The sequence below is a fragment of the Diorhabda sublineata genome, chromosome 7 (genome assembly GCF_026230105.1).
Source record: "Diorhabda sublineata isolate icDioSubl1.1 chromosome 7, icDioSubl1.1, whole genome shotgun sequence".
Lineage (NCBI taxonomy): Eukaryota > Metazoa > Arthropoda > Insecta > Coleoptera > Chrysomelidae > Diorhabda > Diorhabda sublineata.
Window position 1 is genome coordinate 26,304,770 of NC_079480.1, and position 22,070 is coordinate 26,326,839.

At 32.8% G+C, this 22,070-nt stretch overlaps 1 protein-coding gene across 2 annotated transcripts in view; it reads left to right on the forward strand.

Moving 5' to 3' along the window:
- The first annotated feature begins 919 nt into the window (after window positions 1-919).
- LOC130446745 (leucine-rich repeat-containing protein 24) overlaps window positions 920-22,070 on the forward strand; it is a 285,233-nt gene continuing 264,082 nt past the window's right edge. The window contains exon 1 of one of the 2 annotated variants that reach the window (XM_056783161.1): window positions 920-1,217. The gene's annotated coding sequence lies outside the window, so the exon portion shown is untranslated. The remainder of the gene's footprint in view (window positions 1,218-22,070) is intronic. The other variant, XM_056783160.1, reaches the window with a different exon arrangement.

The following is a 22,070-nucleotide window of genomic DNA, read 5'->3' on the forward strand; positions in this document are numbered from 1 at the left end:
GGTAGTAATGTAGCTGCAGGTCTATGAAACAAAAAATTTTGAGAATCAATTATTTACAGCGTTATTTGTGAAATCGACCTTGAATATCACATTCGACTGGCTTTTGAGGAAAAAGTTTGGAAACATTTAAATGGTTCTTCTCTTAAAATTTATTAATATCTAAAACCTACTTGTTCGAGGATAGTCCCAGAAGCACCAGGTCTGACCTAGAGATAGGTAGGTTGAAGACGCCACGTTAGACAGCCATCAATAGTAAACGCCCTATTATAAAAAGGGTATAGAACTAATTGATTATCGCTGGGAACAGTGAAAGGAGCTAAGAGGAGATTACGTTGAAAAATAAATATATTTTTTCATTTTCTTTGTTGGATCAGGTACTTCTGAGACTCTCCTCGTAAATATCATAAAAATTGAGTCATGAATTATTCATTTTAAGAATTACCTTAAATGTAAAATGTATTCATATATATATATAATTTTATAAAACTTGATTTCATTTTACTCAACTCGTAGACGATTAAAAAATTTCAAGGTCTGATTGTTGTAATTCACATTTTGTGGAGTTCTTTTTTACGTAGAATAACTTTTTTTCAATATCCAGCTTCTCACGGAGTTTTTTTAAGAAGTAAAACTTTTTTCATAATGAAAATAATAAAAACTTTTTGCTGAATATTATCTATAAAAATGTATTTAATTTGGAATAATATAAATCAAGTTATGTTCGTATTTAATTTTCGTTATAAAATCAACTATAACGTAGAAAAACTTTATATCGAACTCTTGTGATTTTTGATAGTTTCTCTAGGTCTAGAACAATAAGCTGGAACAACGATGATAAACGAACAACAGAACGAAGGCAACTAAAGCATTTTCGATGGCCGTATAACCTATACTCCAATACGGAGTTCATAGTCGCTCCAGTTCTGAACATGCGTCCGTGGTGACAGACAAAGTTAGTTTCGCTGTTTTCGTTTCGAGGGTCGAATCCGAAAAGTTTCATGTTTTTGGTTTCACATATAATACGGTGGTAAATTTATAAGACTCTGTGTTTTTATTAAATAAAAACAACCGGGCTAGGTGTTAGTGTGTGTAATTTGTACCTTTGTTTGTAGCAGTAGTAGTAGTACTGTGGTACTTATTTATTACATAGGATACAGTGGAGTAGTTGTCGCTGTTTTGTGAATTATCTACACACGTTCTTATTGCTAGGATCTAAGGTAACTAGCTCTAAACATAGTACAGAATATGCAAACAAATGTACTCGTGTTTTGATAAGTTTGGCAGGATATATTTTAAAACTGAATTCTAGCCTCTCGTTGATTGGTATATATAATATATATCAGGAACGTGGAATGACCGGAAATTTGATTTTTTGTTCTGTATTTATATTATTTGTCCTGGAACTTCAATACCTCCATGTAAATGTTGGTATTTGCAGTGATTCTTACCGCAAAATGTTCTTTTTCTTTTAAGTCTTTTTGAATATTTAATTTAATTAAATATTTTTCCATATATTTCTCAATAAAAAAATGAATTTTTTGGAATAAAGGCTTATACTTTTAAGAATGGAGGTTTTTTGGGTGACAAACAGAATTATTACAAGGATCTAAGATAACTAGCTCTAAACATAGTACAAGGTTGTTCAGAATATGCAAACAAATGTACTCGTGTTATTGATATAGTATACAGGGTCTATAAATTAAAAAGTTAATGCTTCTAAATGTTCTTGATTTTTTGTCTCTTCTGGTTTGAAATTAGTTTTTTTTTTTTTTAATAATCTTTGAAAGGAAGATGGAAATCTATTGATTGATATAAATACGCAAATTGTCAGTGTCAATATCATATTTTGATAAAGACTTGAATAAAAGCCGAAACGTCATTTTTATTTTTCTTTAAAAAATTATTAAAAAAACTAATTTGGAACCAGAAGAGACAAAAAATCAAGAACATTTAGAAGCATGAACTTATCAAAATATCTAAGAAATAAATAATTAAAGGAATTTAAATTGTTCCAGTTTGGCAGGATATATGTTGAAACTAAATGCTAGCCTATTGATTGGTATATTCTTATTGACTGAAATATATAGTAGGAACGTGGAAATGTCCGGAAATTTGATTTTTTTGTCCTGGATTTATATTTGTCCTAGAACTACAATTCCCCCATTTAAATTTTTGTATTTGCAGTGTTTCTTACCGCAAAATATTCTTTTTCTTTTCAAGACTTATTTACTAATATTTTTCCACATATTTCCCAATCAAAAGATTAATTTTTTGGAATAGAGGGTTATTTACTACCAGTTCTTAATTTTAAGAATGGAGGTTCGTTGGGTGACCAATAGAAAAGTTTGTTTGCAAAAAATGATTAGCATAATTCTGTGGCAGTGATGATTGACGATGATGACTTATTTACATAATTTCAACGATTAAGAACATATATCTTAACTATAAACTTGAACCACTGTTCTATGAGATTGTTATCAACTTTTGTTTATCTAAATTCTTCAAAAATATACAGCTAACTTCACAATATTTTTATAAAATACTTTCATAATTGTTTAAGTTTTTTGCATGTTTAGTATTTTTATCTTTTTTACATAATAACATTTTTTATAAAAGATTAATGATATAATAATTTTATAATAATAGTTTCTAATTAGGAAGGGATCAAAATTTGAATCACTATTAAAAATCACCTAGGAAAAGTTCCTAGTTTTTAAACTTTCAGACCAAAATATCAGAGACATTAGAAACAGATTGTTGGGGAGATCATATCAAAAATTATTTGTTTAATCCCATGTGAAATGACACGAAGATAACTAGCTGTGGACTCTCTTATTTTGACTCCACTGTACTACCATACCTTATTATATATTATAGTACCAAACTACTACTTACTGCTCATGGTTCATGTCATATTTTTTGCTTGATCTTGTGGGTTAAAATAGGCCTATATTAATATTAAGGAAATGACTCTCTTAAATGAATTAGAGTGGACAAAAATATGTAAATGTGAAAATTGGTGGTCTAGTTATCATGAAGTCATGACCCATAGAGTAAAGTTCCAAAAGCCCAATCTTGGCACAGACTTGGCCTAACCATGTAGAACTCTGGGCCAGACTTGGCCCAGTCTTGGTAAAACTCTGGAGTGATAAAGATGGGCCAAGCTTGGTCGCCAAGACTGGGCCATGCTTAAATACCAGCGCTGGGCCAACCTTAACTGCCAGGACTGGGCCAAGATTAAATACCAAGACTTATTCGTTACATAATTTTTTCTTCTATATCTTTATTTCATTTCTTTATTTATTTTTTATTCAATATGATTTTTTGTTTTTAAAAATAAGTAAACATAAATTTTTATATTTAATCTTACTCTTACTGTAATTAACAATATAAAAATATCAATTAATTAGTTAAATAAAAATATTAAACACTTGTAGATGGCACAAGGCTGTACCACTATCGTTAACCTCACTCACAGAGCTGATGTTCACACTTAAATTATTTAAGCTTTACGCGTGCACAATTGAGTTTTTTTTTTCTCTATTCAATGCAATCTTTGAACTCGAAGTTACGCATCAGACATAGGTACTTTTAGTAGTAATAAATAATAAAAAAACACAAACACTGAATAAACTAGAGATCGGATTGATGGGACCCATAATAAAAAAAGTATGGCTGCTGACGGACGAAAATACTCGAATCACGTCGTATGCGACCGAACAACCGAAGCTTGGTTCCCCAATGAATATCCAAGGCTGGGTTAACCAGGATTGGCCAAACCTTGGTCCAAGCCTGAGTTGTCAACGAATGGCCAAGGCTGGAATATCCAGGCTTGGCCCAAGCGTGTGTAATCATTGGTATGACCAAAGCTAGGTCAATCAACCTTGGCCTGAGCCTGGGTTGGCAATAAATGGCCAAGGCTGGGATACCCAGGCTTGGCACAAGCTTGGGTAACATTGGTATGGCCAAGGCTGGCTCAACCAACCTTGGCCCAACCCTGGGGGGCCAATGAATGGCCAAGACTGGGATACCCAGGCTTGGCCCAAGTTTGGGTAATCATTGGTATGGCCGAAGCTGAGTTAAGTAGCCTGGCCCAAGTTTGGGTAATCATTGGTATGGCCGAAGCTGAGTTAAGTAGCCTGGCCCACGCATGGGACAATACAGGTACGCCGAAGGCTTCTCAGGTCTATCCCAGGCTTTGTCAACTCTGGGATTTCCTGTATAGGAATAGTGTAAAAAAATATAAGTAACAGAAGGATTGGTAACATAGGTGGTGTAGAACTTCAATTTACACCACGAGAATTGCGAGACGTGGCCACTACCGCCAATTTCAATTTACTACCTATTAAATCAATAAACAATTATGAAAAATTTACGGCTTGCTGTTCGGATGAAGGACTGACTGTTATAATGTGTTAATTGCTTTTTTTGGTGCCATGAGTGAAATTAAATAATCAAAATCAACGTTAAATATTCGTTTTAATATATTTTGTATCGTCCAGTCAGCTGTCAAAATTGAAATTGTTGTACAGGAGCACCAACTCACTAATGAAAATTACCAAAAATCGTTTAGAATGAAGTCCATTCTTACACGAAAATGCGTGCGAGAGTAACGTTGCTCTAATACCGAAACAGAGAGTAGTTATTTATTATACAAGTTTTATACATAATGAAACGAGTGCGAAACATTATCTTATAAAATAAGTGTAATTCAAAATGTTCTCTATTCTGCACATATTTTCTATTTCTAATTAAAAATATGTTTGAACAATATACTGGGGAAATTTTGGTTTTTATAATAGGGTGGTAACAGGTCAGTGATAGGTTGTCATTGCCAACATTAAAACTACTGACTACTACTGAAGTTATCCACGGATTTCTACTACGAATATTTTTTCACAACATAAACTAAACTTTTGCAAAAAAATGTTAAGAGAGGAAATATATGATGACATTATAACAGACTATATAATTTTGCTACCAAAACTTGGAACATTAAATGGATAAAACATTTTTAAACACGTGTTTTGTATATACAAATTTCACGATTTTGAATCGAAGACCCAGAAAATCTAGAAAATTATTCAAGTATTATAAGATTCGCCTAATCAAAAACCAAAATACAAAAAAAGTTTACATTTGAACGCTGACGCGCATCATTCGTTTAGAAATCGAAGCCCCGTCATTTTGTGAAAATTTCTTTGACTATTTCGAAGGAAACTTAATAAGTAATCTGTTAACGAAAAATTGTGATGTGAAAATTCATAAACTGACAAGCATTGTTCGCTTAAAGTCCAAGCCTAAAAATTGTGTTATCTTTGTCAAAGACATACCACAACTCGTGCTAAATTCCGGAAATTATGTAAAAAATTAGTTTAACAATTTTAGATTTTAGTACAACAAATATTTTTTTCTGTCTCTGTACTCGTTTTTTTTTGTATTACTAATGTAAGTTACTTTGTCGATATACCTCTTATTTTATCTTATCATATTCAATCTAAAAAATTAATAGGAAATCTAAGTGATTCTAAGTTGTGTAACCCGAAAATGATAAAAAGTACAGAGTGAGTTTTATGTATGGAACGCCTTAATCATCTCGGTAACGCCTTGTACGAATTTTATGAATTTTTGTGCGCAAGGGTCTTGTGATTCGTCCGGTATTATGGTGGTATTTACATTGTTGTCAGATCTCTACTTTTTCCAGAAAAATAATGAACTTTGTTATTTAAAATTAATCACATAGTATATTTTTCGCTTTTCGAAATCCTTAAGAAATACTTATTTGTTTCGTCCAATGTTCTCTATACCTAAATGTCACAATTCCGGAGTTATAGCTACATTTGCTGAAGTTAAAATGGATCGTTCATCTGAAAAAGAGCGAATTGATATTTTTATAATATCAGGATATGGTGATAGGCGTAGAAGTCAACAAGAATATCTGTAATATCTGTAATAATTTATATCCTAACCGAAATCTCATCTTCTATCAGTACATTAGTGAAAAAATTTAACGAAACTGATTCAGTAAAAGATTTATCCAAATCAGAGCGCAGAAAAACTGCATCAACGGAAAACAAATATTTTGATAAAGATTGAAACTAAGTAGAACCATCAATTTTTTATCAATATTTCAAAAATTATTAAAAAAAAAAACGAATTTTAAAACAGAAAAGCATTAATATTTATATTTATAGAGCATCGTGCATATTTCTTCTTCTCATCTAATACAGTGCCTTATAAAAATGGTTGTAAAAAAATATAATATGTATATTGAGATATGTTCGCTCGTAAATGGTGAACATCTTTAAAAATATCGTGAAGATGGAGACAAAAACGAAGTAAGATTAGAGAAAAATTATGACTCCGAATATGTAATAGGGCCATTACCTTAAAGTGCTTGAAAAAAAAATGAGATCACATAGAAAATGTTAGCCCGGTAAAATGAGCACTAGAAAGGCATAAATTTTCAATGAAAATCTACAAACTCCAATCTAAAGAAATCGTGAAGCTTGATGAAGCACCAATCTAAAGGCATCTTGAGAAAAGTCCCCATTGATCCCATTGTGATGAAAATGGTAAAAAATTGCAAGAATGGGTTTTTGACCAAACGGTTAGTTTTATGAAGTAGTTCAAAGTAAGATTGTACACCAAGTCCTTACGTTTTTCTTTACCTTTTATGGGAAAAAGCCATTGGAAAGTTAACTGGAGCAACATCATCCATAAAATGTAACGTTTCCAAGGCATCTATGACGTAGTATACGAGATTTGTTAAACGTGGTTTCCTTGGTAAGCATACATGATCTGTTTTTGTGGTAAATAAGTATTAAGCTTCTTGTTCTTAATTTTTTCTTTCTCCATAATAATATTCTAAATTAGTTTATTTTTTCTAATAATTTTCTGATATTAAATATTTCAATGACACTGCAATAATAAGCAGCATGCGACTACGTGTAAAATAATGAGAATTATCAACGGCTGTCGATTCAATATTTTCTCCAGCTTCCAGAATCTTCTAGTACTCTCCATTTCCATTTGAAGTTTTTTCTCATTCCAAGCTTGATTAAATACATCATAAGGGTTTTTGACAAAACATCTAAATGTTAGTTGTCCAGATTTTTTTTGTGGTAATAACCGTATCACAATATTTTAACTTTAATCGTACTTATAAAGTTCTATTATCAAGATTTGAATGTTGCTAACATGTCTTAATGTTTCTAATACAAACTGACAGTCATCATTATTTGCGATGTATGCAAATATTTTTTCAATGGCGAGAATCCGTGCTTAATATTGGAAACAACTAGGTTCAATTCCAGTGGTTAGGTTTTAAAAAAGAATAACAATCATCATGATAGCTAACTTTAGCAGCGATGAAATCATGTTCGAACCCTATGCGAGCGCTAATAGTTTTTTGAAATTTCATCACAGCGTGACTGCGCTATTTTCAGAACAGATTCTTTGAATGGAATTGCAATAACGTTACAAATTTTACACCAAAAATTCTGTGCTTGTCTCTCTCAATATCCTTACCTTCAGCTTCATATCTGCACTATGTTAAACATTGAAAATATTCAACTTCTCAGTAATTGTTGGTGTAGTTCAGACCAATATGATAGTAAGCTCGAAAATATGAATCATTCTAGGAATCAGTATCATTAATACTATTTACATTGTTCGATAGGATAACAATGAGAAACACTGTGGATCTATCAGTCACTTTTTTACCTATATCTCCAAATGCTTTCTTGTCATCTTCAAAAGCTTTTGTGGCGACCACTACATATGCATTCCCACCGACGCATTTGGAAGTACTTTATTCGGGTTTCTTCTTATGTCCACCCGACATTGAAATTAACTGAATTACGCCGCTTCTCGAGGTCAAGCACGCGTGAAGTCCATCAACAAAGTCCATTTTTACACTTGGTATTACTTAAGTTCATTATTTTCCTTCAATATATGCATTTTACATATTTAATTGTAAGACTTGCAGCCATACCTGACAACGTGAATGTTTTTTTCCTTTACGGAAAAATGATTGATTGTAATAACGCCCCGTAAAGGTGGAAGCCATGCAAATCTCTTAAAAATATTCTTTCATTTCTCGTACATTTCCAAGTATTTTTTATCTTTATTACAATAAGTAATTTAGATGTTCTTTGAAATATATTTTAATCTCGTTACAAGTAGGCCGTTGCTTGATTTAGAAAATGAACTTATCTACAAAAAATATTTTGTATTAAGAAAAACTCAAAAGATATGAGCGTTTAAATGTTTACAATCTTATATGCGAAAGTATTCGTTAAAAGGCAATCGAATCATTATAAATTGGACAACGTTATACGCCGTTATTTAGATAGATGCACTTAATTGTAGTCCTAATTGGAACTTAAAAAAAAATCATTATTATACTTCATTAACTTGCTACAACTACAAATAGACGAGTGAAATGTACCTGCCTTTTAATCATTAAATATTACGTCTAAGCTTTTCTGGATTCATGCCACAACAATCCTTGCATCTCTCCTCACATTATTAGCATACCTTTCTTTATTTTTACTTTCATTCTCATTTCTTTTTCAGCATAACAAATCATATCCTTTAATCAAGTCACTAATATACAAAATTATTCACACATTATTATTCATCCATCATAAAAGACACTTCATAGATCTTATATTTAATAAGTTTGAAGTAGTCAAACTATATAAAAACATTTTCTTTAAAATTAATAGATTTTCAGTTCTTCATTGACATATTCTAAGGTAACCTGTTAGATATATTATTAGCTGAAATAATTCAATTGCAATATTTTTTGAGAAATATATAGTATTCTTAAGGTTAACTTTTTTGTAGTGTTTCACCACGTGAAATTGCTGATTTTCTACCATACACCAGTTTCTGACAGTTTATCAATGATAATTTTCTTGATTAATGTCTTGTTGAATGATACATCACTATTAAACTCTTCTGGATGTCATAATACATTTGGTATCTGACGAAGGAAACAGTTAATCCCCATTCTGAACTCCCAAAAAAAAGGGTTCTATTATATTATTGATCATTGATTCCATCCCTCATGTATTTTAGTTTGTAGCTGTCGAGTGTATTTATAGGAGGAAATTTGTGATAAATTTGCTAGCAAACGTCAATTTTTTTCAAATTAGTCCTTTTGGTGAACAAATGTTTTTTAAAAACAACATAAAAACACAAAAAACAAGTCTTTTTGTAAAAGTCGGATTGATAAATTTCATTCCGTTACCTCCGTCTGTTTATACTGTGTATTAATGAATTTATTAATGCATTTATTTTACAAATGTGCTCTATATAATATATTCATCTTGAATGTCTCGCACTCGATATCCTCGGACGTTGTCAAAAGCCTTTAAAAGTTGAGCTGGAACTTTGCATTCATGTATAAATCAATTGACAATGCAATACTATTATTACATAGAGCTAATCTGATGAGGGAGCTGGAAGGTGGCCATAGGAACTCCATAATTATACAACGCAACCCCATCGGGTTTTGGCTCATTTGATTCGTCTTGATGAGTACTATGATACTATATGGTAATCAGTATCTGATGATGGAGTTGGAAGGTAACCATAGAGATTACATATCAACATGACCCTTATGTTACGACAAATTGTGGCCGCGACAATTGACATTGAAGTTTACGTTTAAAACTGTTACATTGAGATATTCATTAACTGAAATACCCTTAAATTACTTATACCAAAGTTACTACATTATTAGTCGTCTTCTTCTACTTCTTCTTTCAATAGGACTAGATCCCGTTCCATCCTATACGTTTGGCCCTCTACCTGGATCTTCCTGAGAAACTGAACTCCAGCTCTCGTACCACCTCTTTGGTGGTCTGCCTACAGATCTGCGTGTGTTCGGTCTCTGAGTTTTAGCCCACTTTGCCCATTCTTTCTACGTGATCCCTCCAGAATCTTTTCCTTGTCCTGACCCATTTTACCACATCCTGTACACCCAATTCTTCTCTTAAATCATCACTCCTTATTCGGTCCCTCCGCCTATAGAGTCGTTGGATGGATAGAGTAGTCCGAAGGCTCTGTTGCCGGTTCCAAGCCTGGATAAAGGAGGAGGGTTCAAAGGTGAAGCTAGCAACTTGCCTTCAGGACGGATGATTTTGGTATACATTATTAATATATACAATTTTTTCTGAATTTGGATTAAAAGATTCTTTTGGCAGACATTACGAATAATAAAACATTGACAAGTCGGAATGGGCTGAAACTTGTCATTGCTTGTTCTCATAAAGAAAGGTATGAAATATAAGCTATTAGAGTTGAAATAATGCAGTGCAATACATTGCACCACCTTATTTTACGATCACATCTCGAATTTTCATGAGAAAGCATATTTTGTGTTGAAATTCTTAGTTTAATTCCACAGATTTCACCACCGTTCAATCCTTCATGGAGATTTATTTGACGCACCCCACTGTTCCAGCATTCTGTGACTAGCCAGTATGAGAGAAAACATGCACTACTAAACCTATTTATTTATTTCACGAGAAAATCCACACATCCTGACCGCATTCCCTTTAGGAATTTTATGCACTTGCATTAAAGCAGAAATTTACAAACAGGAGCTCTTTATATCACTTGCGGTTGTTTAACATCTCTTTCCCTCTAGAGGATTTTCCTAATTCTGAGTAACTTAGTTTGCCTCCTTTATAGTGAAAATGTCTAAATGATGTTTCGAAATTGTTTAGAATACGTTAATTTTTCATTTATTCGTGATACTTTGATATAGTTTAAAATATCGTTGTTGAAAATATTACATATAAAAAAAGTGCCCAACAATCTGGAGTTTTTTCAACATAGTTGGAGTCACTGCTCTTATAATTAGTTGAAGTTTGGATTATAAATGAAAAAATAATGAGGAAACTACAGGTTTCTTAATTAGAAATATATTTCCAAATTAAATATAGAATCACTTTTTACATAGTTATAACTCGATAGAATAGTTATTTTCCTAACAAGTGCGGAAAGTGATACTTTCCCGCACGCGACTGTAGTTGTCCCGAACGACGCGAAGCGGAGTTCGGGCAAGCGGTCAAGTGCGGGAAAGGCACTTTACGCATGAGTTAGGAACATTATTTTTTCTACGACCGTATATACAAAAAGTATACCAACCCATTTTTCAAAAATTATTTTATTCCAACAAACATAATAATATACAAAATTTTAACTAAAAACTAGTAAGAATTGCCGGTCCAGAGGATTTATTTGATTCCATCTGGAAGGTAGATGACGTCGATGAGGATGGCATCTGTTGCAGGTCGCATAAAGATGACGATGACGGTGACAGCAACGGTTTTAAGTCATTTGTAGTACAGAGAATTTTATTTGATATTTTTTTTCCTGATTCTCGGAGTCCTCCAAATAGCCTTCAGCGACAGTAGTAGACTTCCAGCCACCGAGGCACTTTAGGTTGATTATTTCTTCGCCGGAGTCTGCTAGGAACGTTGCCGAAGAACGTCTGAAACTGTGTCCTGTATAACGTTCCGGATTAGGTAGGCGTAAATATGCTATGAATGATTTTTGAAATCAGAAATTTTCACAATAATTAGGTTGCCTTCATCTTGAATGTCGTCGATAGTGATATTTACAAGCTCGGATCTGCGGAGAGCGCCAGCCAGTGCAAAAATGGTACTCACTTTAATCATCAGGTATACTTCATCGGGAGCTAGCATAACCCTGGATATATCTTCTTTGGTAAAAACTTGTGCTTTCTGTGCTCGAAAACCAATATTTTTTTGTTTAAGAAACGACGTTAGATTATGGAAGTTTCCTATATCCAAATTTTGTTTTATTTTTACTAAACTTTTTACCATCGAATAGCGGGACCATAATGTATTAGATTTCAAAACCTTACTTAGGTCTGAAAAATACGCCAAAAATACCTCTTCCTTATAAGATTTGGCCCCTTTCTCCTTACACCATGTAACAAAATGGTCGTATTGCTTCTCATACCTTAGTCTGGATTTGGCAGGTAACAGCTCGGAATTAGCTTCATTTGCAGCCTTCAAAATGGCTTCGGGAATTTCTTCGTCGGATGAATCCATTAATATTATTGTATCGGATTCGGTTTAATGTGGTTTAATTTAGAAGAAGATTGTTCTTATTCGGTCACTTCCAAGACGTTTTGAACAACTTTGATGTTTTAGTAACAATTACACGCTTGGGTTGTCATAGCAACTGATATCATAACTGGTTTGATAGTTGTTTCTCCTTTGAAGAATGTCACTTTCCCGCACTAGTGACACTTTCAAAACTAAAATGCGTGCGGTAAAGTGGGTTAAAACGCACGGTCGTAGAAAAAATATATATTCTGTCATAAAAATCGAAATAAGTTTTAAGATAATATTTGAAGTATCGATCAAATTTGGCTTATTTTGAGCGCCGTTGTTTTTCGCGGGCTTTCCCACGCCCAGTATTTGTTAATTTCAAAAGTGACAGCTACTTCCATTTCCCTTAAATCTAATAACAGTTTTTGAAACTCTCCATTCAACTGCAAATTAAAAATATCTACTTACTAAGTATTTCATTTCTTGTCAATTATTCTGCATTAAAAACAACACCTTTTGTCTTGTCCTCGAAATGATTACATGCGATTGCCGCTTCAACTAACCTTCCTTTTCTGTAGCGCGTAATTTTTGGACTCACTTTATCGTGATTGTCTTTAGAAATATGAAATTTTCTTCTCTTTTCCGTAAGGTTGACGTTTTTATTGTATTCTCCATATTCTTTTGCATTACATTTAAAAAAAAACAAAACACAAAAGACAAGAGGGGTGACAAGAAGCACTTTTTGGATAGAAATGGTTCATTTAAAAAAAGTAGGTTCGTTACTTTGAGTTTTTGGAAAGTCCGCGTAGTTACTGAGTTTTGAAAACCCGCAAAAATTTGGTTATGCTATAGATCCTGTAGTTGTCGCGTGTTCATGAATCTGTTTCAAAAAAACGGCCCTCAATTGGTCATTGAGGCAAAAGCAACAATATATTTTTATTCTAGAAGAACCACACTCAATTTTCGTCTCACCGGACCTTTGTGATTCTGAAATTATAAAATTATTGTAAACTATCTTCATTTCACAAAACAATTAATAACAGCAGCAAAAGAGATAGGCCTACACTTCAAAAATGACAAAACAAAGTTTATGGAAATAAAGAATAAATATGGAAGCAAGACAAAAAACAATTTCAAAGTACATAAACATAATAGGCCGTTAATAGAATGCAAGGAAACAGAAAATTTCATTTATCTGAGTGTACTACTAGATTATAAGTGCCAGGAACAAAAGGAAATTGTACTGAGAATTTCCAAAAATGGGGCAGCCTTAAAAGTATATTAACATAGTTATTTGTTTTTAAAACAGTAAAAATATTGACGTGTCGACTTTTGATCAATTACTAATAATTCAATATATTGTGAATATTGTGAATATTTTTGTTACTTCAATTTTGAATGTATTTCCTGATGTTGTCAGCCCCAATTTTCGTTGAAAATGAATGATCCTATCGACTAGTTTGAAAATGGCAGTTAAGAACCATTTTATATATTTATTTAGACGTCTGTAATCTGTACAGAAGCCCTTCGTATGTCACTATACGCTTCGACACAACAAGACGACTTGTCATCCCATACCAGCTGGTGAATCCATCTCATAAATCGATGGTATTAACGTCCTTACAACTTCGTAAATAACTTCGTTCTACCTAAATTTAACCACCCTCTCTATTGCGTACTGTAACTTCAGAACCGGCTTTAACGTTTTGTAATTTTATTCGTTGTACAAACAAGAAATTTCGTTGAAGGTTGCGTTGTTTATTGTGCCCTAATTTCCGTGAAATAGGCTTAGCTGAAAAATATATACTAGAAGCGGAAATGTATTTAATAATTGTATAACGAACGGCTTATTATTTTGGAAGTTGTTGTTGTTGTTGTTAGCAAGTTAATCAAAACCTTTTTAATGGATATAAAACATTTGGTGCAGTGATATATCAAATTTACTCTTATCTACAGTAAAATTTGATCCAAAACGGCACTTCGACTAATTAATAAATGAATCTATATGAGAATAATAGAAAACAGACGAAGACAACAACTAGAAAACGCCATAGAAATTTTATAACAAGGACTTAGCACAAAAAGGGGACCAGAAGAACAATAGATGCAAACCTATTGAAGATCTTGAAAAAGCTTTCTACAGAGTAGTAGTAATAATAAACAGATAGTAAGTTATGACAAAGGCAAGGGGAGAAGTTTTAATATGTTTCAAAAGAAGTGTGACTATTAAATAACGAGACTGATGATTTAAAATATTTGATTTTATGTTTCTAAATTGTCTTGATTTCACGTCTCTTCAAATTGACAATTAGTTTTTTTACGTTTCGACTTGTTGCAGTCAAAATATTTTGAAACGATCTAAAATCAAGATTTATGAGCAAAAGATCTAAGAATTTTTTTTGATATTATCTATATTTATTATTACTTTGAATATACACCCCTCATATATCAGTACATCGGTCTATGCGAATCTTCGACGTCGACAGCCCCCAGCAATTCCGAAAATTAGAGCATGTATTTCAGCAGATAATATTTTTTTTGATTTTCCAGCCATTAATTTCCCATCTCAAATATGCAAAAAGTTTCTTATATTTTTTGATATCGACATTATCCTGTTTGGACGAGGTAAATAACGAGAAAATACAATATTTTATTTTGATATTATGTATTTTTATTCACACATTACCTTTAATGTATATCCCTATACGTAATGAATGTTTCATTGTGCGAAACAGTGTAAGAACGATTTTTCTATCAGCTCCTTCAGAACGCGCTCCGCTTTTACTTTCACAACGGACAACGGACTCAAATTTTGATCCTTTTGACCTAAAGTAAAAGGTAGAAGACGCACGCTGCAGGATTCGTTGAATAAAATGGATTTTCTAACTTTGGTTGGTGTACAAGGTTAGAAACCTATTGACGGGCAGTACGTAATGAGGAACCAGTTTCGTACACACTTTTCGGATGTTAAAAGTAGTTTCATGTGAAACTTTCCGCACACATTCTTTGTCAATTCCTATAAATTCAACAATCGCGACGGTTAGATCGAACAAGATTACCGAATTTTTCGATATTTTCATCAGTTTTCAAAATGGAAGGACGATCCTAACCTGAATCGTCTTCAATATCTTCTCGGCTATCTTAAAAACACTTGAACCACTCAAAAACACGTGGACGCGTCATTAATATATGTTTCAATTGCAGTTTTTCCTAGTTTCATGTGAAATTTAAAGATAATATATTTTATACTAAAACAGAAAAACAGCCCCTACACAAACATAGGAACGGCTACATTGATTTACTATAGTCACGGTAAACATCGCATCAACACGTATCAGCGCTAAAGTTGTAATATATGCAAAGGACAGAATCTACTGATAAAGAATATGAAAATAAATGAAAATAAAACACACTGGGAATAAACTGAAAGGAGAGGACACTTGAAATGATGTTAGAAAAATAAACAATAGAACAAGTCAAAATGCTTTAAAACCTTAGCATGACTTTAAAACAAGATCGTGTACAAGAATTAAATGATAGGTTTGGTGCAACTGGAAGATTAGTTAACATAGAAAAACACCAAGTACAGAAATGAGATTCCTAAAAAACTAAGAGAATAAAATATGTCAAAGAAGAATTGACATTATAAGAGAAAGTTAAAACTTAAAAGCAAAATCGAAGAAACACACTACAAGTTTACAGAAGCAGGAAATGAAAACCGAGGAAGATCTAGACAGAACAGATAAAAATGGCAGGAGAAAACGAGTAGTAGAACACACGGGATAGGAAAGAAAAGTAACAGCCTTAGAAAAAGGAGCCCATACAATAACTCAACTCTCAACATACCTTACACTGGTAAAAAGCATCAAGATTAAACCAAGACTAATTCTAAAGAACTGTTTTCGAAGTCTAGTAGTAGTTTCTATTTCTAAAAAATAAACTAAAGAGCTGGAAAATTTGTCGTTCATTTTCTCGTTAGTCCTTGGACTGGTTTTACAATTTTTTTTGTAATATTTTTCATATGCTGTACTTTTCTCCAATTTGTCACAACCTTATATGTATAATTTTATGTGGAATTTAATGAAATATAAGTTTGAATTTGTCAATTATAAATAACTATAAACTCCAATACCATGTCTGGGGGGAACAGGTCCTGTATGAAATTTTTTTCATTTTCAACGTCAGGACACCTTACGTCATCATTTCTTTCCTTGTTTATCCATTATCAAAAGGGTATAAACTACTTTACCCTTAGTATTCCTTGGGTAACCTCATGCTAACCTTTCACTTTTATTTCTTTCTACAACAAATCTTGTATGGAATTTCTTCATTTTCAACGTCATGACAACTTATGTCTTCATTTCTTTCTTTGTTTATCCATTATCAAAAGGGTATAAACTACTTTATCCTTAGTATTCCTTGGGTAACCTCATGCTAACCTTTCCCTTTTATTTCTTTCTACAACAAATCCTGTATCGAATTTCTTCATTTTCAACGTCATGACACCTTATGTCATAATTTCTTTCCTTTTTCATCCATTATCAAAGAGACATATTCTACTTTACCCTTAGTACGTTTGTAAGTAACCTCATGCAAACTTCTTTCGTTTATTTACAGGTACTGTATAGGTTTGTTCCAACTTGCTAGCCTGGACCGTTCTTGGAACGGTTATTGGATGCGCTCAAATGATATTTTCTATGCAATCTCGGAGGTTCTTGTAACAGTCCTTCGTCGCTGTACCAAGGATGGGTTGGAACAAACCTTATGAAATTTCTTCGTTTTCGATGTCATGACACCTGATGTCATCATTACTTACTTTGTTTATCCATTATCAAACAGACACAATCTACGTTATCTAAAGCTAAAGGGATATTTCTTCTGTACAGTACCATTTTGTTACGATAATACAATGAATCATTTATTATTGTTGACAGATTATCTCAGGGACGTGATAGTTTGTATTTGAACAACAAACTTTATTCCCATTTTTTTCCATTAAGTTTTTGATGATGAGTCAAGTGAGATTTATGTCCAAATCCTCCGAATATCAATTCTTCTTGTTTTCATGACCTATTTATCGAAATAACATTCATCCTTCTACATTGTTTGTGTAGTAGCGAACGTTTATAAGTTTACAACAATAACAGTTAAAATTATGATTCAGCTGCAAACATTCTACCGTCATAATAATCTTTATAGGACGATTTGTCATCGAACAGAATTAGGGAACTTGTGTATAACTGGAAAGTTTTGGATAACATATGTTAATTTCGTAAAAGTTTCTCGTAAAGTGTGCGTACCAAATGGTATACGTTTCTTGAAACTCCTAAGTCTTATGTTTGTTGTAAAATATAAGAGATGTTTAGTATGAAAGTTTTCTCACTTCGATCTTGATTGAAACGATTGTATTATCTTCATCTTCAGAATTTGTATTAGGTCATTTAGAACATGATCTCGCTTCAAAGTCGAGTATCCACTCAGCTGATTGACAATTCACCACACATACCAGACTCACGTCACTTTTTATTTTTTCGAAACACTAATAAACAGAGTATTTATATATTTAATTAAGTTCAACGTTAACAAAAATATCACTAACTTCGATAATATAACTACAACACGTTCATGTCAAACCAAAGGTCAAAACGGAAAAAATTTCTCTTATATTTCTCTGTTGCTACGGTCTACACATCTCCGTGATTTCAATAAAAGTTTGGAGTTACCTATATACGAGGGTTATCTGAAAAGGTTTCGACTTCAACCTGAACTGTGTTCGAGGACTCTATATCATTAATTACAGTCTTAAAATTTTGGGCAGCTGATTTCAAATGTGACTGAATCAGCTTAATTCATGGCGAACATTCGGGACGACTGATAACTACAATAACTAGCGTAGCGATATCACCCAATGAGCATTTCCCAGGTATTTATTAACGAGATTTAAGAAAATTAAGTCAGATCGTTTGGGTCTATTTATAATTGCAGATGACAAGAAACTACTACAGTTCTGAAACGAACAAACATTCAAAATACGAGGATGGTCCCAGAAGTACCTGGCCTGACCTAGATATGGTGGTAGTTACTTGAAATATACCACTGTATTAGAAAGAACACAATCTGTACAGTAAATGTTTCAACTTTGAAGACGCCAAGTTGCTTAGTATTTGTCATCAATATTAAATGTTTTCAATGAATTTGTAAACATGGAAAAAATTGGTCATCCTCATGTGATACAATACTTTTATTTGAAAGGTATTAGCCCAATCAATATGAAAACTGAACTACATTTTACTCTTGGTAAGACTGCTTCTTCTTATCAACAGTAAAATATTGGGTAGCATTGTAGATTTAACGCCACTGAAAGATCTGGGAAGACCAGCATTGCAGTTGTTGACCAAATAAGGTGACCACTCCAGAAATGTTGATGAAAATCCACAAACGGGTATTGGATGATGGCCGACTGAAAGTGCAAGAGCAAACAGACAGTAGGCATTTCAAAAAGTGCGTTATATCGCATATTAACTGAAAATTTGGACATGAGAAAGCTGTATGCGAGATGGTTGCCGCGTTTGCTTATAATTGAACGAAAACAGCGTCGTGAAGATGTTCCATCGATTGTTTGGTAATATTTTACAGAAATAAAAAGCAATAAAAGCAATCGACTGAAACGAGAGAACCGCAAAAACGGCCGCATTTCGGAGAAAAAAAAACACCAGCTCAACTCCTTGATACCAAAATCAAAATTAATAAATTAAAGCTTGAATTCCTACTTCATGTAATATGTGTTCAATCATCATCATCTGTAACACCACATTTATTCACAATAGTGTGGATTGGAGAAATGCCAATAAAAAGTATTCCCTCGCAGTCCCTAAATATTAAGTCATCACATTTTTTTTGCTTTTTGTGACCTTTATTTTTTGGCACCTTTTTGACACCTATTTGGCACTTTTTTTAGCTCCCTTTCGATGCCACTCCATGGATATTTCTTTTGAATATAGTTAAAGGCAATAGTTTTATCACTCGTTACAATTGATGGGATTACCTTTCTTGGTCTTCGCGGCAAAGCTCTAAAAATTGCTCACAACATTCTACTTCACTAATTTAATGTTTTCTGGAGCAATTTTCAATTGTTGGAAATGATGGACAAAAGTCAACGTAAAATGCTACTCTGCCTTTGATTTATGTTGGTCACAAATTTTATAACAGCGTAAAAAATCCATTTTTCGAAACAAATTTACTGAGTAGTCGATCAAGCTCTACTCTACTACTGTAATAAAGTGGATTGGAGCAGCAAGTTGAACCACTAACCCGTGCATAAATATTTTTGTGAACGCGCCTTTACACTTTCTGAGACCCAAAAACTCGTGGACTGCAGTACATTTTTCGTGATATAAAAAAGTTCACGAATAAACAGTCCTTTTAAAGCCCTCTAAAATATCAATTCAACAATTTTAACATCTCCTATTTTAAAAATTGGTAAGATTAAATTATAGTAAAAAACTCGTTATATTTTTGATATATCTATAAATTTTCAATCAACACAATGTCGAATTCAACGTTAACAACTTAATAAAGGTAAGGCAGGCAAACTTAACTACCAAATCTCGAATATCAAACAAATCTTCCTGCCGAAATCCAGATTAACCGATACCACTTGCGTTTCAACGAAGAGAATAAGAGAGAGCGAGAGGGGGACAATTTCATTGGTATTTGTGTTAAATTCCTGTTATAATCAAACTACGCGGTTTATCCCTCTTAATTGACTCTCGTTATGTTATGACCGAACCTTATCGATAAATCACTCAAATAATTTACTTACCAATCATTGTTAGGATCTCCAGCACTTGGGGATTATAGAGCTATGAAAAATAATCAAGAACAATTCCAGAGGTCAAGCTTTCGGTCAAGCATTGTCTCAGACGCTGATTATTCCATGTAATAAATGTAAATAAAATTATTTTCCGACTCTTGTACATCTTTATTCATATAATATCGTTCAATGGCGTACATATTTCATTTGATAGGAATATTGTTTACTTTTTCTTATAACTTACGATAATTTGATTAAGTTATTTAGACTTTCGAATGGTGTTGCGGGTTGAGGACTTAAAATAAAACCGTCCAATAATTTTTTTAAATTCCAACGTTTGGATCTTTTATTTGATCTTTATCAAGGCTTTCTAAATTATTAGACGTCAGTCAAAAGATGATATACGTACATATTCCCCACGAAGATATGTTTCTCCTGTAAAAACTCCTTCTGAAACTATTATTTTTGAGGTTAGAAATTTTGATATTTCGCAATCAGTCCAGATAATTCACCATTTTTCTAAAGACACTTGCACCGTTCATTAGATACGACGTTTGAAGTGATATCCTAGGCGTAGAATTGTTATTTTATACAGGGGCGTTAGGAAAAAAATCAGAAGAGAGTGTCTGGAAATAATGCTGTGACATAAGAAAACTTTTCTAATACGATCCCTAATCTAAGTTATGGGTCTTTAAAGTTACGAAATCAGAACTTATATTTATGCTATAAATCATTCAATCAACATTATGAATTTTTAATTAATGATTAAGTATGAATATTTGGTGTGGAATAAATAATTCTACTCTACTATCTGAAGGCCAGGGGCGGCTCGTGCCTAATGGTTGAATCCGTAACTTTTACAGGGACAACCTGTACAATCGAAAGATAGGAAAAATAATTTTTCAATCGATTTTTTAACAAAAAGGTACTCTTTGTTTAACTCGATAAAATTCATGGTTTAGGAGATATGTAGATTTTTAGATCGTTGAAAATCCCAAGAAAACCGTTCGCCATACAGAGACATTCTGAAAAAAATTATTATCGTGTTACTTACATAAGAAAACATCTGAGATTAGGAAAAATTCAGTTCGAAGTGGAAACCTTCCACATCTACACACTTCCGGAGTCTAAGGAGAATATTTCTTTGAACTTGGAAGAGCATTTCTCATAGCGTTCATTCTATCGATCATTTCATTCCTTCTGTTTGCCGTTATTGCATATACCAAATTGCAAAAAAATGAGTCCATTGTATTTAATTCAGGTGAACGTGTTGGCCATGCTAATGGACCTCCCCGACCAATCCACCTATTAGAAAAAATGTTATTGAGATGATTTTGCACATCATTTAGGAAGTGGAGAGGGGCTCCATCGTGCATGAACCACATGTCTCATCAAATGTTCCAACAAATTCATTTTTTATCTAGAAACTAACGACTGTAGGCCAGTTTTGCTGGGTAAACTTCTACCTCCAAGGCATCCAATTTCTGGATGTGAAAGAGGTAAAAACGTTTCACTTGGAAAATCTTATTTATAGTTGTGATTGATACGTTAAATTATAATACGACACCTTTTGGGAATACCCGGAATCCGTTTGATGTTTGTTTTATATTATAGTAGGCGGTTTATTCACATTGTTTCTATTGAATAATTTCTAGAAAGGTCTATTTATTCATTTGTTTTGTTTCTTTATTTTCTAGTTTTTTGGGATATATAAAAAAAGTTTATGTAGCGCACTTTATTTCAGTTTATAATAAATAGTCGTAGAGGAAAAACCGAAATAGAAAGTAATCGAAGAATTTAAATAAATTCTTTAAATTATTTAAGTGATAGTGATAAGTGAATTATTATGAGTTAGTGTACTGAAAAAACAGAGTTAATTAATTTACCCCACGAATAAAAAGAGTGTGAACAAAGTAGAAAGTCATTACATTAACATTCAATTTGAGTTGCCTCGTTCATCTATTCTGCTAACTACTTGCTGTTTTATTATGAGAACTATTCAAACATAGAGTTTCTCTAAAAATAACCTCGTCGGTTTTGATATTTGTTAAAAATCATGCAATAGTTTTTTTTCCCCCTTGAAACAAATTCACAATTATCATGTTTTGGGTAGTTGTGCCATTTTCAGTTCGTAGTTCGTATATAATTAGTGTAAC